We start from the raw sequence: 19777 nt of genomic DNA on the forward strand, positions 1-19777 counted from the left end.
AAATCTCTACAACACAATATTTTAAACCCCCAAAACACGTTATTTTAACCCTCCAAAACACAATATTTTAAACCTTTAAAACACGATATTTTAAACCCCCAAAACACAATATTTTAAACCCCCAAAACACAATATTTTAAACCCCCAAAACACAATATTTTAAACTCCCAAAACACAATATTTTTAACCTCTAAAACACAATATTTTAAACCCCCAAAACACAATATTTTAAACCCCCAAAACACAATATTTTAAACCTCCAAAACACAATATTTTAAACCCCCAAAACACAATATTTTAAACCCCTAAAACACAATATTTTAAACCCTCAAAACACAATATTTTAAACCCCCAAAACACAATATTTTAAACCCCCAAAACACAATATTTTAAATCCCTAAAACACAATATTTTAAACCCCCAAAACACAATATTTTAAACCTCTAAAACACAAAATTTCAAACCCCTAAAACACAATATTTTAAACCCCCAAAACACAATATTTTAAACCCCCAAAACACAATATTTTAAACCTCCAAAACACAATATTTTAAACCCCCAAAACATAATATTTTAAACCCCCAAAACACGATATTTTAAACCCCCAAAACACAATATTTTAAACCCCCAAAACCCAATATTTTAACCCCTAAAGAACGTTATTTTAAATTCCTAAAACACAATATTTTAAACCTATTTATATATATATTTTTTTCAACCTCTAAAACATGATATTAATTCTAGTTTACGATAAAAATATATTTTATTGTTAAATTTTCACTTTTCTTTAATCTGTTAATTGTTTTATTTAGTTTGATATAGTTAACCATTTTTCAGTTATAAAGTAACTGAAGCAACATAAATGTGAGTTTCACCTTACCATAAATAAGAGTGATTTAATATATTTTAAATATTTGTTAAAATTATATTTAAAAATGTTGATAATTTTACTCAATAATTAAATTAGATTTTATCAAAGTTACACTCACTTTTATTTAACTAGGTTGTGGTCCTGAAATCATGAATGCTTTGTTTATTTTGCCTGAAAAAAAAACTTTCTGTGCAAAAAAGTAAATTGTAAGAAAATAGAAAAGTTATTTTGATTATTTGGTCTTTAGTTATTTTTAAGTTATTTTTAAAGTTATTTTGATTATTTGGTCTTTAGTATTTCTGTGTTGTATACAACGTGCTCTTTATCGTATAAGTGCTAATTTTTGTTTTTATTAATTCATTTTACAGTTTTATTTTTAATTATTACTTTCCATTCATTATTTGGTCTTTAGTATTTTTATGTTGTAAACAATGTGCTCAGATAAGTGCTAATTTTAAGCATTTTTATAAATTATTTTGTGGTAAAATTATAATGATTTACTTTTTGTTAAACTGTTTAGCTTATTTAAGTTTAAAATTAATTCCATTGTTAAAAATGCATTTTAATAAGGAAGTGTGCATGTGCTTTACTAATATGTAGTTTTTAGTAAGGATCTTTAGGTTTTAATGTTGTTATTTTCTATATATGTTAAATGTTGGCAGGGAATTTATTATATTATAAAACTTTTGCATAAATGACAATATTAAACATTATTTTACTTGTATCTTATTAACCCATAAAAACATTTCAACTCTTTTATTGCTTTATATATGTTACAATAGCGGCATATAGGGCATGGCTTTAAACTTTTTCTTGTCATGTATTCAACCACTTAAAATAAATTTTAAAGATGTATGTCAATTAGTACAAATAATATTTTAATGAAATTTTGAATCTTTTCTATTACTTGGACCCAGGACATTATTTAACTTGTCACCACTGTTGTTATGTTAACCTAAGTCTTATGTAGTTATTGTAGATGTGCTTTTAAGTGCTTGTATGTTATGCAAATATTAATTCTTCATCGCTTGCCAAACACTTTGTAGAAGCGATTAAAACTCCTAGTTATTCAGCAATATTGTGTTTTATTTGTAACGATGCTTATAAGATCATGTTTAAATATCCAGCAATGTCAATTATTATTTAAAGTACTTTACTGGAACAAGTACAATCTTAACAATTCTTCCTTTTCCACAAAAAGACTTAAGCCCATACTTGGACAAATAACTTAAATTTAAGAAAAGTTGCCCATAAACAACTTGTCTTCCAGTAAGTGTATAGGGTCATCTTTAAAACAAAAATTTTACGGTTTTTTTGACAATCCTATAAATTACCTTTACAAGCCTACACCTACACACTTATTTTTTTTAAATATTTATTCCTTAAAATGTTTTAAGGATAAACGTTTACGCAGTAACAGATGTTTTAACAAATTCGATAAACACAAAACAGCGTAAACTTTTGCTCGTACAAATTTTGGGATTTTTAGGTTTGCGAAAAATTTTACGAAATTGCACAAAATGATAAAAACAGTTTAAAAAGTTGTATTTAAATGATATATTTGGTAGTGGTTGGTGTAGTTGAAAGGTAACATTGTAACCATGTCGTACATGCTTCCCCATCTTACAAACGGCTGGCAAGTCGATCAATCGATCTTAAACGAGCAAGAAAAAGTTGTCGTGATTCGGTTCGGTCACGATTGGGACCCGGCCTGCATGAAAATGGACGAGGTATTTAATGATTTTAAATATAAATAAGGGATCTCTATTAGTTTCGCACGCCCGAATTTATCAAGGCGTTATAACCTAAGTATGGCAATTGTTCAACCAGACATTAAAAATTAGTTGAAATATGTTTTAAGGGTCCTACTAATTACCACACAGGACCGCACAGAACCACACAGGACCCCACAGGACCGCACAGGACCCCACAGGACTGCACAGTAAGTGCCTAATTACCACACAGGACCGGACAGAACCACACAGGACCCCACAGGACCGCACAGGACCCCACAGGACTGCACAGTAAGTGCCTAATTACCACACAGGACCGCACAGAACCACACAGGACCCCACGGGACTGCACAGTAAATGCCTATTTACCCCACAGGACCCGATAGGACTACACAATAAGTGACTATTTACCACACAGGACCGCACAGGATCCCATAGGACTACACAATAAGTGACTATTTACCACACAGGACCGCACAGGATCCCATAGGACTACACAATAAGTGCCTATTTACCACACAGGACCCCCTGACTACACAATAAGTGACTGTTTACCACACAGGACCGCACAGGACCCCCCAGGTCTACACAATAAGTGACTATTTACCACACAGGACCGCACAGGACCCCATAGGACTACACAATAAGTGCCTATTTACCACACAGGACCCCCTGACTACACAATAAGTGCCTATTTACCACACAGGACCGCACAGGACCCCATAGTACTACACAATAAGTGACTATTTACCACACAGGACCGCACAGGACCCCCCAGGTCTACACAATAAGTGACTATTTACCACACAGGACCGCACAGGACCCCATAGTACTACACAATAAGTGACTATTTACCACACAGGACCGCACAGGACCCCATAGGACTACACAATAAGTGCCTATTTACCACACAGGACCGCACAGGACCCCATAGTACTACACAATAAGTGACTATTTACCACACAGGACCGCACAGGACCCCATAGGACTACACAATAAGTGCCTATTTACCACACAGGACCCCCCAGGACCCCCCAGGTCTACACAGTAAGTGCCTATTTACCACACAGGACCGCACAGGACCCCATAGGACTACACAATAAGTGACTATTTACCACACAGGACCGCACAGGACCCCATAGGACTACACAATAAGTGCCTATTTACCACACAGGACCGCACAGGACCCCATAGGACTACACAATAAGTGCCTATTTACCACACAGGACCCCCCAGGACCCCCCAGGTCTACACAGTAAGTGCCTATTTACCACACAGGACCGCACAGGACCCCATAGGACTACACAATAAGTGACTATTTACCACACAGGACCGCACAGGACCCCATAGGACTACACAATAAGTGCCTATTTACCACACAGGACCCCCCAGGACCCCCCAGGTCTACACAGTAAGTGCCTATTTACCACACAGGACCGCACAGGACCCCATAGGACTACACAATAAGTGACTATTTACCACACAGGACCGCACAGGACCCCATAGGACTACACAATAAGTGACTATTTACCACACAGGACCGCACAGGACCCCATAGTACTACACAATAAGTGACTATTTACCACACAGGACCGCACAGGACCCCCTGACTACACAATAAGTGACTATTTACCACACAGGACCGCACAGGACCCCATAGTACTACACAATAAGTGACTATTTACCACACAGGACCGCACAGGACCCCATAGGACTACACAATAAGTGCCTATTTACCACACAGGACCGCACAGGACCCCATAGGACTACACAATAAGTGACTATTTACCACCCAGGACCGCACAGGACCCCCTGACTACACAATAAGTGACTATTTACCACACAGGACCGCACAGGACCCCATAGGACTACACAATAAGTGCCTATTTACCACACAGGACCCCCCTGACTACACAATAAGTGCCTATTTACCACACAGGCCCGCACAGGACCCCATAGTACTACACAATAAGTGCCTATTTACCGCACAGGACCGCACAGGACCCCATAGGACTACACAATAAGTGCCTATTTACCACACAGGACCGCACAGGACCCCATAGGACTACACAATAAGTGACTATTTACCACACAGGACCCCCTGACTACACAATAAGTGCCTATTTATCACACAGGACCGCACAGGACCCCATAGGACTACACAATAAGTGCCTATTTACCACACAGGACCGCACAGGACCCCATAGTACTACACAATAAGTGACTATTTACCACACAGGACCGCACAGGATCTTATAGGACTACACAATAAGTGACTATTTACCACACAGGACCGCACAGGACCCCATAGGACTACACAATAAGTGACTATTTACCGCACAGGACCGCACAGGACCCCATAGTACTACACAATAAGTGACTATTTACCACACAGGACCCCCCTGACTACACAATAAGTGACTATTTACCACACAGGACCGCACAGGACCCCATAGTACTACACAATAAGTGCCTATTTACCACACAGGACCGCACAGGACCCCATAGTACTACACAATAAGTGACTATTTACCGCACAGGACCGCACAGGATCCCATAGTACTACACAATAAGTGCCTATTTACCACACAGGACCCCCCAGGTCTACACAATAAGTCACTTTTTACCACATAGGGCCGCGTAGGACCCCACAGGACCACAAGGTACCCCACAAGATCGCACAGGATAACACGGGAAGTGACTATTTACCACGCAGGACCCCCCAGGTCTACACAATAAGTGACTTTTTACCACATAGGGCCGCGTAGGACCCCACAGGACCACAAGGTACCCCACAAGATCGCACAGGATAACACGGGAAGTGACTATTTACCACGCAGGACGGCGCAACAAGTTTCGATAAAGATCTTGAATTTTTCTGTGACCAAGTCAATTTTGGATTATTTACCGAAAATGGAATATCATTATAGAACTCCTACGACAAATTTAAAATTACCGGGAGTTGTAGGATTATTTAATCGTTTAAAGTCATTGATGTTTATATCTTATTGTGCAAAATACAATATTTTTATGCAACAGTATTGCAAAAAAATTTACTTAAACTTTTGATCAATTTGTTTAAATATTAATTTTATTTTTGTACATTTTTATTTGAGAAGCTTAATTTACTGTTCGCAGATAATTAAAAACCGAAGACGTCCAACTAGGCAGAAAACAATGGTATCAAGCTGTGTAAGAAACCGCTTTTAACAAAATTAAAAAACTGAGTCTTTTTGTTCAAATAAACCTAACAGTTTAATGTATAAAGTGTTTAAATTATTACCAGTTTTATATAAATAAAAACCCTAGGATAGATTAAACAAACAATTTTAAAAAGAAGCACAAAGCTATATTTTAATTACACAATTATAAAAGCTTAGTTTTTTATCACTTTTTTATTGGTAAAATTCTTTTTAAGGGTAATAGTAACTAAAAAAAAGTAAAGTTATTTTGATTAAACGTTAGACAATTTTAAAATAATAAATTTTAGAAATAAATATGAATAAAAATATCAAATGGCCTTGTACAACATGCAAAAAAGAATGCGCAGTAGACAGCATTTTATGCGAAGTGTGTATTGGTTGGAGTCATTTTCAGTGTGAAAATTTAAGTAAAAATGAAGTAGCAGAATTACAAAAACTGAAGGATATACCATTTATTTGTCATCTCTGTATCCAATCGTCCGGTGATGGGGGTTTTGATTTTTGCTTATCTTTGTTACGTCTAAGCGAGGTAAGTAAAGTATATAAAAATTACAAAAAACTAATACAAAAGACATTAATTATACTCGCATATTAAACGAAATGTAACGAAAGCTATCAATAACCGTTAACGTTTAGTTTGATTTAAACAAACAACGTTTTCTATCTGGACGAACATTTGTTTTGTAGAATTTAAAATCTGCTGTTTAATGGCGGGTTAATAGCAAGAATTTATAACTTCTAAATTCAATAAAACAGCAATAATAGGACTTAAACATGTTTACTTTAGTTTAATTGAAAAAAGTTTAAACATTAAACTCCAATTAACGGAATCACGATGTCCGATCATGATATTCAAGGTTAACTTTAGAAATTAAATTTTAATGCAAAAGTTCACTTGGTTAATTAACGAATGAGGCATTAGCAGTATGGTACTTAACTTTTAATATTTGTGATATGGTATTTCTATTAAATACAATTTAAAATGCAAATAAACCAATTACATAAAAAAGCTAATTTTTTTTAAAACTTTTTTAGGCTTCTAAACATGGATTTGAGAACCTAAAAAGATGTGCATTTCGAGAATCTATACTCTTAAAGCATAACTTTTTAAAAGTTGATGAGACCGGAAAATTATTTTCGGAGCTGGAAATAGATTCTTATTCAAATAATCTTTTGAAAGATCATTTACCAGAAAAAGGTAGCACTGTATACTCCCTGGTGACGGAAATTGTCTTTTTAACGCGGCCTTGCTTGCCTTAAACTGTACAACAAATTTGGCTTTGGAATTGAGAGTCCGTACTTGCATAAAGATGCTGTTAAATGAAAATTATTATGTAACACATCCATGTGCAACAGATTTTGACATTGTTTCTCCTGATTACAGCGATGCATGCATTGACTGTTCAAAGAACTGGGCATACTCATCTGCATGGACAATGCTCGCATTAAGCAACGTTTTAAATAGACCAATTGTTAATGTATACCCACCCTGCAACGGTAATGACGACAATGTAATAGACATACTAAACACACGAATTGACGAATATAACTATATAGACGTTGAGCCAATTTGGATAATGTGGACAACAGTTGGTCTCTCTGGCAAATCGATATGGATTCCCAGTCATTTTGTCCCATTAAAAAGAAATGTGGGAACAATACACCACTCGTCACCATACAGTGGAATAATAAGTTTTGAACAATTTTTAAATATTGAAACAACTGAAGCTTCAGCAATAGAAAATCCCAATGTTTTTGTTAATACATCTATGTCTAAAATATTAAATCCAACGCTACAAAGTGCATTTTCGGAGGATCATCACCACTCTCAGTTTCCATCCCAGTTGAGTGCGAAAAACATTACACCAGTTTCTCCACAAAGGTCCAATTCTGAGAATATTCCTCCAAATATTTTAGATGAAAGTTTTAAAAAGCTTTCTGCAATACCAAAAAAGCACGAACTAGAATATCGATTTTTGAATGTTAACGATGTATATAATTTTGTTTTGTCCGGCGAATTGGAATTTCAACATATACCTCCTGGTAACAAATCAAATTGTTATTTTTTATTAAATAATGAAGATAATGCCTTACGGAAAACCAATAAGAAAAAAAATGTGTTTGCTGACGATTGTGGAGTTTGGTCAAGCAAGTTAGGCAAAACTACTAAAACAATCTACGTCGTCAAAGAAAGTGTAATCAAGCTAGTATATTTAAAAAAAAACAAATACTGTGTCGAAAAAACAGTTTCTGGGACTAAAATATACGATCCATTACAACCTCAACCCATAGGCGATGAAATAGTTGAACTACATCGATATTATTGTACCCTAAAAAGAAAACCTAGTTTTAAAAGAAGAATTTCGGTTTTTAATTCAAAAAATTGTGTTTTGAAAAATAAAGCTGTAGTAGAATATCTTGGGGAACACCCAAATACTGTAAGTAGCCATGGAAATCAAGTTAATTCGGGAACGGAATACATTAGAACAAAACCAGCCGTTCTTGAGAAAATCAAAAAAAACATTAAGCATAATATTCCAACCAGAACAATATATGCTACATTGAAAGAACTTGATTCCGTTGATGGGCCACGAGATTTTAAACAAATCCGAAATGTACGTTACAATTTAGATAAAAACACTCCTACTACAAAAACCGTTGCCGATGAAGTGGTACAGGTTTTTTCGATGATGAGTAAAAAAGCACCCTTTCATCAAAGAAATAATCCACAACAATTCAGATAAGCCTCCATCTGTTATTTTATATACAGACGAACAGATGGAATTGCTTAAAAATTTCCTTATTATAAATAATAACAAATATGTTATTGGGATCGACAGAACTTTTAATGTTGCAAAATGCTTCGCCACAGTAACCGTTTTTAAAAATCTAAAGGTACTTAGCAAGGAGACGAAAGAGCACCCAATTTGCGTCGGCCCTTGTTATTTACATTGGGATGGAAAATGCTCTACGTACTGTTCATTTTTTTCACACATCAATTTTAAATTGGAAAGTGCCAACCTTGGATTTGATATCAAGGTCGCAATTGGAAGTGATGACGAAAAAACTTTAACTAAAGCAGTAGACATTTGCTTCCAAAATTCAACACGATATCTCTGCGTGAAACATATTAAAGATAATGTAACATTTTATTTGCAAAACAAAATAGGCGTTGAAGCTAAATTACGAAAAAAAATTGTAAAAAGTATTTTTGGAGTTGAGGGCCTTATTGAATCAGACACTACTACTGAATTTAACAAAAGGGTTGCTAAAATAAAAGAAACAAATAAAAAAATTTCTATTTTTGAAGATTACTTCGAGAAAAATTTGAAAGAACGTTTTCTCAAGTATGTTATTCGTCCCCAGCGTTTTAACCGGGACCGTGGCTGGTGGACCAATAATAATTGCGAAAGCATAAATAACATTATAAAATTAGACATTGACTGGAAACCTCGAACACTACCAGTTTTAATTGATAAACTTCACAGCATTGTCAAAATGCAAATGATTGATTTGCGGGGATGTCTACACAGCATGGGAAATTATATAGTTTGCTAAAACTTTCAAAAATTTGTAAAAAGTACAAACGAGTGGGTAAAAATGACCACTGAACAGAGGAAAGATCATTTATTTAAATTTATTGCGTGCAAAAATTCGGAAAAAAAACAAAAAATAAAATTGGTTAAAGATAAACATTTTAATTTGGTTATTCCTGACATAAAGAAAACAGCCACCAAACCAGGTCAAAGAAAACGCCCAAAATCATGTAAAACCCGGTCATTAAAAAAATTAAAAAAATAACTTATGTTTCGTATTTTTAATACAAAAAAGAAATACAGCCTACTTAATTTGTAAATATGGATGTTTATATTAATTTTACTGTGTATATTGTAAACTTTTTATTTGTTTTGCGTTAATTATTGCCTAACCTTTTCTTTATTAACCTAATCGTTTTTTTATTTTAGTCGTTTTTATTAATTTTAATTTTTAGTAGCCTTATTATTGCCTTGTGTTTGTTAGTTTTTTTTCAACCAATAAATACATCAACAGATAAAAATGTATTGCTTGTTGGATATGGCGTGTATAATTTGGTAATTACGTTGTCCTGTTTAGCAAATAAGTGATTCTGTATGGCTTGTTTGGGAATTACCTTGTCCTATATGGTAAATAATATTGTCCCGTGTGTCCTGTGTGCATTACTTTGTCTTGTGCGTTCCCGCGTGGTAAACAGTCGCTTTTCGAGTGGTCCTGTTGGTATATATGTTATAATTACTTTGTCCTGTGTGGTAAATAGTCACTTATTGTGTAGTCAGGGGGGTCCTGTGTGGTAAATAGGCACTTATTGTGTAGTCCTATGGGGTCCTGTGCGGTCCTGTGTGGTAAATAGTCACTTATTGTGTAGTACTATGGGGTCCTGTGCGGTCCTGTGTGGTAAATAGTCACTTATTGTGTAGTACTATGGGGTCCTGTGCGGTCCTGTGTGGTAAATAGTCACTTATTGTGTAGTCCTATGGGGTCCTGTGCGGTCCTGTGTGGTAAATAGGCACTTACTGTGTAGACCTGGGGGGTCCTGGGGGGTCCTGTGTGGTAAATAGGCACTTATTGTGTAGTACTATGGGGTCCTGTGCGGTCCTGTGTGGTAAATAATCACTTATTGTGTAGTCAGGGGGTCCTGTGTGGTAAATAGTCACTTATTGTGTAGTACTATGGGGTCCTGTGCGGTCCTGTGTGGTAAATAGTCACTTATTGTGTAGTCCTATGGGGTCCTGTGCGGTCCTGTGTGGTAAATAGTCACTTATTGTGTAGTACTATGGGGTCCTGTGCGGTCCTGTGTGGTAAATAGTCACTTATTGTGTAGTCCTATGGGGTCCTGTGCGGTCCTGTGTGGTAAATAGTCACTTATTGTGTAGTACTATGGGGTCCTGTGCGGTCCTGTGTGGTAAATAATCACTTATTGTGTAGTCAGGGGGTCCTGTGCGGTAAATAGGCACTTATTGTGTAGTACTATGGGGTCCTGTGCGGTCCTGTGTGGTAAAAAGTCACTTATTGTGTAGTCCTATGGGGTCCTGTGCGGTCCTGTGTGGTAAATAGTCACTTATTGTGTAGTCCTATGGGGTCCTGTGCGGTCCTGTGTGGTAAATAGGCACTTATTGTGTAGTCAGGGGGTCCTGTGTGGTAAATAGTCACTTATTGTGTAGTCCTATGGGGTCCTGTGCGGTCCTGTGTGGTAAATAGTCACTTATTGTGTAGTACTATGGGGTCCTGTGCGGTCCTGTGTGGTAAATAGTCACTTATTGTGTAGTACTATGGGGTCCTGTGCGGTCCTGTGTGGTAAATAGTCACTTATTGTGTAGTCCTATGGGGTCCTGTGCGGTCCTGTGTGGTAAATAGGCACTTACTGTGTAGACCTGGGGGGTCCTGGGGGGTCCTGTGTGGTAAATAGGCACTTATTGTGTAGTACTATGGGGTCCTGTGCGGTCCTGTGTGGTAAATAGTCACTTATTGTGTAGTCAGGGGGTCCTGTGTGGTAAATAGTCACTTATTGTGTAGTACTATGGGGTCCTGTGCGGTCCTGTGTGGTAAATAGGCACTTATTGTGTAGTCCTATGGGGTCCTGTGCGGTCCTGTGTGGTAAATAGTCACTTATTGTGTAGTACTATGGGGTCCTGTGCGGTCCTGTGTGGTAAATAATCACTTATTGTGTAGTCAGGGGGTCCTGTGCGGTAAATAGGCACTTATTGTGTAGTACTATGGGGTCCTGTGCGGTCCTGTGTGGTAAAAAGTCACTTATTGTGTAGTCCTATGGGGTCCTGTGCGGTCCTGTGTGGTAAATAGTCACTTATTGTGTAGTCCTATGGGGTCCTGTGCGGTCCTGTGTGGTAAATAGGCACTTATTGTGTAGTCAGGGGGTCCTGTGTGGTAAATAGTCACTTATTGTGTAGTCCTATGGGGTCCTGTGCGGTCCTGTGTGGTAAATAGTCACTTATTGTGTAGTACTATGGGGTCCTGTGCGGTCCTGTGTGGTAAATAGTCACTTATTGTGTAGTCAGGGGGTCCTGTGCGGTCCTGTGCGGTAAATAGGCACTTATTGTGTAGTACTATGGGGTCCTGTGCGGTCCTGTGTGGTAAATAGTCACTTATTGTGTAGTCCTATGGGGTCCTGTGTGGTAAATAGTCACTTATTGTGTAGTCCTATGGGGTCCTGTGCGGTCCTGTGTGGTAAATAGGCACTTATTGTGTAGTCAGGGGGTCCTGTGTGGTAAATAGTCACTTATTGTGTAGTCCTATAGGATCCTGTGCGGTCCTGTGTGGTAAATAGTCACTTATTGTGTAGTACTATGGGGTCCTGTGCGGTCCTGTGTTGTAAATAGTCACTTATTGTGTAGTCCTATGGGGTCCTGTGTGGTAAATAGGCACTTATTGTGTAGTCAGGGGGGTCCTGTGCGGTCTTGTGTGGTAAATAGGCACTTATTGTGTAGTCAGGGGGTCCTGTGCGGTCCTGTGTGGTAAATAGGCACTTATTGTGTAGTCAGGGGGTCCTGTGCGGTCCTGTGTGGTAAATAGTCACTTATTGTGTAGTACTATGGGATCCTGTGCGGTCCTGTGTGGTAAATAGGCACTTATTGTGTAGTCAGGGGGTCCTGTGCGGTCCTGTGTGGTAAATAGGCACTTATTGTGTAGTCCTATGGGGTCCTGTGTGGTAAATAGTCACTTATTGTGTAGTCAGGGGGGTCCTGTGTGGTAAATAGGCACTTATTGTGTAGTCCTATGGGGTCCTGTGCGGTCCTGTGTGGTAAATAGTCACTTATTGTGTAGTCAGGGGGTCCTGTGCGGTCCTGTGTGGTAAATAGTCACTTATTGTGTAGTCCTATGGGGTCCTGTGCGGTAAATAGGCACTTATTGTGTAGTCCTATGGGGTCCTGTGCGGTCCTGTGTGGTAAATAGTCACTTATTGTGTAGTACTATGGGGTCCTGTGCGGTCCTGTGTGGTAAATAGTCACTTATTGTGTAGTCAGGGGGTCCTGTGCGGTCCTGTGTGGTAAATAGTCACTTATTGTGTAGTCCTATGGGGTCCTGTGTGGTAAATAGTCACTTATTGTGTAGTACTATGGGGTACTGTGCGGTCCTGTGTGGTAAATAGTCACTTATTGTGTAGTCCTATGGGATCCTGTGCGGTCCTGTGTGGTAAATAGTCACTTATTGTGTAGTCCTATGGGGTCCTGTGCGGTCCTGTGTGGTAAATAGTCACTTATTGTGTAGTCCTATGGGGTCCTGTGCGGTCCTGTGTGGTAAATAGTCACTTATTGTGTAGTCCTATGGGGTCCTGTGCGGTCCTGTGTGGTAAATAGTCACTTATTGTGTAGTACTATGGGGTCCTGTGCGGTCCTGTGTGGTAAATAGGCACTTATTGTGTAGTCCTATGGGGTCCTGTGCGGTCTTGTGTGGTAAATAGGCACTTATTGTGTAGTCCTATGGGGTCCTGTGCGGTCCTGTGTGGTAAATAGTCACTTATTGTGTAGTCCTATGGGGTCCTGTGCGGTCCTGTGTGGTAAATAGTCACTTATTGTGTAGTCCTATGGGGTCCTGTGCGGTCCTGTGTGGTAAATAGTCACTTATTGTGTAGTCCTATGGGGTCCTGTGCGGTCCTGTGTGGTAAATAGGCACTTATTGTGTAGTACTATGGGGTCCTGTGCGGTCCTATGTGGTAAATAGTCACTTATTGTGTAGTCCTATGGGGTCCTGTGCGGTCCTGTGTGGTAAATAGTCACTTATTGTGTAGTCCTATGGGGTCCTGTGCGGTCCTGTGTGGTAAATAGTCACTTATTGTGTAGTCCTATGGGGTCCTGTGCGGTCCTGTGTGGTAAATAGTCACTTATTGTGTAGTCCTATGGGGTCCTGTGCGGTCCTGTGTGGTAAATAGGCACTTATTGTGTAGTACTATGGGGTCCTGTGTGGTAAATAGTCACTTATTGTGTAGTCAGGGGGGTCCTGTGTGGTAAATAGGCACTTATTGTGTAGTCCTATGGGGTCCTGTGCGGTCCTGTGTGGTAAATAGTCACTTATTGTGTAGTCAGGGGGTCCAATGCGGTCCTGTGTGGTAAATAGTCACTTATTGTGTAGTCCTATGGGGTCCTGTGCGGTCCTGTGTGGTAAATAGGCACTTATTGTGTAGTCCTATGGGGTCCTGTGCGGTCCTGTGTGGTAAATAGTCACTTATTGTGTAGTCAGGGGGTCCTGTGCGGTCCTGTGTGGTAAATAGTCACTTATTGTGTAGTACTATGGGGTCCTGTGCGGTCCTGTGTGGTAAATAGGCACTTATTGTGTAGTACTATGGGGTCCTGTGCGGTCCTGTGTGGTAAATAGTCACTTATTGTGTAGTCAGGGGGTCCTGTGCGGTCCTGTGTGGTAAATAGTCACTTATTGTGTAGTACTATGGGGTCCTGTGCGGTCCTGTGTGGTAAATAGGCACTTATTGTGTAGTCAGGGGGTCCTGTGTGGTAAATAGTCACTTATTGTGTAGTCCTATGGGGTCCTGTGCGGTCCTGTGTGGTAAATAGTCACTTATTGTGTAGTCCTATGGGGTCCTGTGCGGTCCTGTGTGGTAAATAGTCACTTATTGTGTAGTACTATGGGGTCCTGTGCGGTCCTGTGTGGTAAATAGTCACTTATTGTGTAGTACTATGGGGTCCTGTGCGGTCCTGTGTGGTAAATAGTCACTTATTGTGTAGTCCTATGGGGTCCTGTGCGGTCCTGTGTGGTAAATAGTCACTTATTGTGTAGTCCTATGGGGTCCTGTGTGGTAAATAGGCACTTATTGTGTAGTCCTATGGGGTCCTGTGCGGTCCTGTGTGGTAAATAGGCACTTATTGTGTAGTCCTATGGGGTCCTGTGCGGTCCTGTGTGGTAAATAGGCACTTATTGTGTAGTCAGGGGGTCCTGTGTGGTAAATAGTCACTTATTGTGTAGTCCTATGGGGTCCTGTGCGGTCCTGTGTGGTAAATAGTCACTTATTGTGTAGTCCTATGGGGTCCTGTGCGGTCCTGTGTGGTAAATAGGCACTTATTGTGTCACTTATTGTGTAGTGCGGTCCAGTCCTATGGGGTCCTGTGTGGTAAATAGTCACTTATTGTGTAGTCCTATGGGGTCCTGTGTGGTAAATAGTCACTTATTGTGTAGTCCTATGGGGTCCTGTGCGGTCCTGTGTGGTAAATAGGCACTTATTGTGTAGTACTATGGGGTCCTGTGCGGTCCTGTGTGGTAAATAGTCACTTATTGTGTAGTCAGGGGGGTCCTGTGTGGTAAATAGGCACTTATTGTGTAGTCCTATGGGGTCCTGTGCGGTCCTGTGTGGTAAATAGTCACTTATTGTGTAGTCAGGGGGTCCTGTGCGGTCCTGTGTGGTAAATAGTCACTTATTGTGTAGTCCTATGGGGTCCTGTGCGGTCCTGTGTGGTAAATAGGCACTTATTGTGTAGTCCTATGGGGTCCTGTGCGGTCCTGTGTGGTAAATAGTCACTTATTGTGTAGTACTATGGGGTCCTGTGCGGTCCTGTGTGGTAAATAGTCACTTATTGTGTAGTCAGGGGGTCCTGTGCGGTCCTGTGTGGTAAATAGTCACTTATTGTGTAGTCCTATGGGGTCCTGTGCAGTCCTGTGTGGTAAATAGTCACTTATTGTGTAGTCCTATGGGGTCCTGTGCGGTCCTGTGTGGTAAATAGGCACTTATTGTGTCACTTATTGTGTAGTGCGGTCCAGTCCTATGGGGTCCTGTGTGGTAAATAGTCACTTATTGTGTAGTCCTATGGGGTCCTGTGCGGTCCTGTGTGGTAAATAGTCACTTATTGTGTAGTCCTATGGGGTCCTGTGCGGTCCTGTGTGGTAAATAGGCACTTATTGTGTAGTACTATGGGGTCCTGTGCGGTCCTGTGTGGTAAATAGTCACTTATTGTGTAGTCAGGGGGGTCCTGTGTGGTAAATAGGCACTTATTGTGTAGTCCTATGGGGTCCTGTGCGGTCCTGTGTGGTAAATAGTCACTTATTGTGTAGTCAGGGGGTCCTGTGCGGTCCTGTGTGGTAAATAGTCACTTATTGTGTAGTCCTATGGGGTCCTGTGCGGTCCTGTGTGGTAAATAGGCACTTATTGTGTAGTCCTATGGGGTCCTGTGCGGTCCTGTGTGGTAAATAGTCACTTATTGTGTAGTACTATGGGGTCCTGTGCGGTCCTGTGTGGTAAATAGTCACTTATTGTGTAGTCAGGGGGTCCTGTGCGGTCCCGTGTGGTAAATAGTCACTTATTGTGTAGTCCTATGGGGTCCTGTGCGGTCCTGTGTGGTAAATAGTCACTTATTGTGTAGTACTATGGGGTCCTGTGCGGTCCTGTGTGGTAAATAGTCACTTATTGTGTAGTACTATGGGGTCCTGTGCGGTCCTGTGTGGTAAATAGTCACTAATTGTGTAGTACTATGGGGTCCTGTGCGGTCCTGTGTGGTAAATAGGCACTTATTGTGTAATCCTATGGGGTCCTGTGCGGTCCTGTGTGGTAAATAGGCACTTATTGTGTAGTCAGGGGGTCCTGTGTGGTAAATAGTCACTTATTGTGTAGTACTATGGGGTCCTGTGCGGTCCTGTGTGGTAAATAGTCACTTATTGTGTAGTCAGGGGGTCCTGTGCGGTCCTGTGTGGTAAATAGGCACTTATTGTGTAGTACTATGGGGTCCTGTGCGGTCCTGTTTGGTAAATAGTCACTTATTGTGTAGTCCTATGGGGTCCTGTGCGGTCCTGTGTGGTAAATAGGCACTTATTGTGTAGTCCTATGGGGTCCTGTGCGGTCCTGTGTGGTAAATAGGCACTTATTGTGTAGTCCTATGGGGTCCTGTGCGGTCCTGTGTGGTAAATAGTCACTTATTGTGTAGTCCTATGGGGTCCTGTGCGGTCCTGTGTGGTAAATAGGCACTTATTGTGTAGTCCTATGGGGTCCTGTGCGGTCCTGTGTGGTAAATAGGCACTTATTGTGTAGTCCTATGGGGTCCTGTGCGGTCCTGTGTGGTAAATAGGCACTTATTGTGTAGTACTATGGGGTCCTGTGCGGTCTTGTGTGGTAAATAGTCACTTATTGTGTAGTCAGGGGGGTCCTGTGCGGTCCTGTGTGGTAAATAGTCACTTATTGTGTAGTCCTATGGGGTCCTGTGCGGTCCTGTGTGGTAAATAGGCACTTATTGTGTAGTCAGGGGGGTCCTGTGCGGTCCTGTGTGGTAAATAGTCACTTATTGTGTAGACCTGGGGGTCCTGTGCGGTCCTGTGTGGTAAATAGGCACTTATTGTGTAGTACTATGGGGTCCTGTGTGGTAAATAGTCACTTATTGTGTAGTCAGGGGGGTCCTGTGTGGTAAATAGGCACTTATTGTATAGTCCTATGGGGTCCTGTGCGGTCCTGTGTGGTAAATAGTCACTTATTGTGTAGTCAGGGGGTCCTGTGCGGTCCTGTGTGGTAAATAGTCACTTATTGTGTAGTACTATGGGGTCCTGGCGGTCCTGTGTGGTAAATAGTCACTTATTGTGTAGTACTATGGGGTCCTGTGCGGTCCTGTGTGGTAAATAGTCACTTATTGTGTAGTCCTATGGGATCCTGTGCGGTCCTGTGTGGTAAATAGGCACTTATTGTGTAGTCCTATGGGGTCCTGTGCGGTCCTGTGTGGTAAATAGTCACTTATTGTGTAGTCCTATGGGGTCCTGTGCGGTCCTGTGTGGTAAATAGGCACTTATTGTGTAGTACTATGGGGTCCTGTGCGGTCCTGTGTGGTAAATAGTCACTTATTGTGTAGTCAGGGGGGTCCTGTGCGGTCCTGTGTGGTAAATAGTCACTTATTGTGTAGTCCTATGGGGTCCTGTGCGGTCCTGTGTGGTAAATAGGCACTTATTGTGTAGTACTATGGGGTCCTGTGTGGTAAATAGGTACTTATTGTGTAGTACTATGGGGTCCTGTGCGGTCCTGTGTGGTAAATAGGCACTTATTGTGTAGTACTATGGGGTCCTGTGCGGTCCTGTGTGGTAAATAGGCACTTATTGTGTAGTACTATGGGGTCCTGTGCGGTCCTGTGTGGTAAATAGGCACTTATTGTGTAGTACTATGGGGTCCTGTGCGGTCCTGTGTGGTAAATAGGCACTTATTGTGTAGTCCTATGGGGTCCTGTGCGGTCCTGTGTGGTAAATAGGCACTTATTGTGTAGTCAGGGGGTCCTGTTTGGTAAATAGGCACTTATTGTGTAGTCAGGGGGGTCCTGTGTGGTAAATAGGCACTTATTGTGTAGTACTATGGGGTCCTGTGTGGTAAATAGGCACTTATTGTGTAGTACTATGGGGTCCTGTGCGGTCCTGTGTGGTAAATAGGCACTTATTGTGTAGTACTATGGGGTCCTGTGCGGTCCTGTGTGGTAAATAGGCACTTATTGTGTAGTCAGGGGGGTCCTGTGTGGTAATTAGTAGGACCGTATGTTTTAATGAGTATAACTTAGTCCGCTTTACGAGTCAGATGTGTTAATGGGTAAACTTAATATGTGAGGGTTAGAGTAAGGGTTTAATTTATGCAACCTTTTTGTTTAATTACATGTGCCGAATTTTGGTTACACACCCTGTTTATGTAGGGCGTGCGAAACTAATAGAGATCCTAAATAAGTTCAATAATGTTTAAGTTTTGTTACGGCGTCGAATTTTAATATTTTCACGAATTAAGAAAAGATATTTTAGACAAAATTTTAGGTAAACTAGGCATAAGTTTAATATTTTTTCCTGATAAAGTGGATTTGTGTTATTTTCTTAAACTTTTTAAAAATATATTTTTTACATTTAAAGAAAGTTTAATTAAAATTAATTTATTAAAGAAAATTAAGTTTCTATAGAATAATATGCTGTGTAGTGTTAAGGTCCCATAATTTTAAAACAGATTTAAAATAACAAAATGTTTTATTGATAAAATTAAGTTTTTTTGATCATTCTGCGAATTATTTAATTTGGACGTTTATACAACACAAATATTTTGTTTTAAAATTCTGTATGTGACATTTTAATAAATCAACAATTTTTTATGTTTAGACCTTGTAAAGTATAGCTGACAAAGTGAAGAACTTTACTGTTGTTTACTTGGTTGACATTACTGAGGTGCCAGACTTCAACGAAATGTACGAATTATACGACCCCTGCACAACTATGTTCTTCTACAGGTTGTTGTTCACATTAAGAATGTAATTTTGTGGGCACAATAATTAAGCATTAGAAAGACTAACCTCAGTTTGCGGTTTGATTCTTATTGGTTCAGTGAGCTAGCAATAAGGTATAGTGGTCAGAACACTTGGCTACACTACATAAGGTTCTGGGTTCAATCCCAACTGCTCGTATGTTGTTGCGCCTTGAGTAAGGTGCTATAAACGGTATAAACTCCTGTTGAGCCAGCACTTAATCAGCAGCATAATTATCAGGCAATTATAATCTACAATATTTCAAACTGCCACAGGCAACTCTAGACTAAGTCGGAGTAACTGATGTTACTCTATGTTTAAGTCGTGCTTTAGACTTTTCCACATCGAGGATAAAGATATATACAAAAAAAAAATATCCCGAACTACCAAAGACAACTAAAGACTGGGTCGGGGTAACTGATGTTGCTCATAGTTTTGGTCATGAAGTCAATCTTCCCATATCAAGAACAAATAAATACATGAAAGTTTAACAATCAAATATTAAAATTAGGTTTAAAATATTTACAAATTATTAACTGAATAAAATTGTTTTCAGGAACAAGCACATAATGATCGATCTTGGGACGGGAAACAACAACAAGATTAACTGGCCGATGGAGGATAAACAAGAAATGATTGACATTCTAGAGACAATATTTAGGAGGGCAAGAAAGGGGACGGGGTTGGTGGTTTCCCCAAAGGATTACTAAACAAAATATCAATATTAACGAGTAGGAA

At 40.0% G+C, this 19777-nt stretch overlaps 1 pseudogene across 1 annotated transcript; it reads left to right on the plus strand.

Annotated features, from left to right (window-relative positions):
* Positions 1 to 2472: 2472 nt before the first annotated feature.
* LOC145749526 (thioredoxin-like protein 4A) lies at positions 2473 to 19749 on the plus strand (annotated as a pseudogene). The gene is made up of 3 exons (XR_014283640.1): positions 2473 to 2601; positions 18897 to 19024; positions 19596 to 19749. The product of XR_014283640.1 is annotated as a thioredoxin-like protein 4A (transcript).
* The last annotated feature ends 28 nt before the right edge of the window (positions 19750 to 19777 follow it).

This window comes from Corella eumyota, chromosome 4 (assembly GCF_963082875.1).
Source record: "Corella eumyota chromosome 4, kaCorEumy4.1, whole genome shotgun sequence".
Lineage (NCBI taxonomy): Eukaryota > Metazoa > Chordata > Ascidiacea > Phlebobranchia > Corellidae > Corella > Corella eumyota.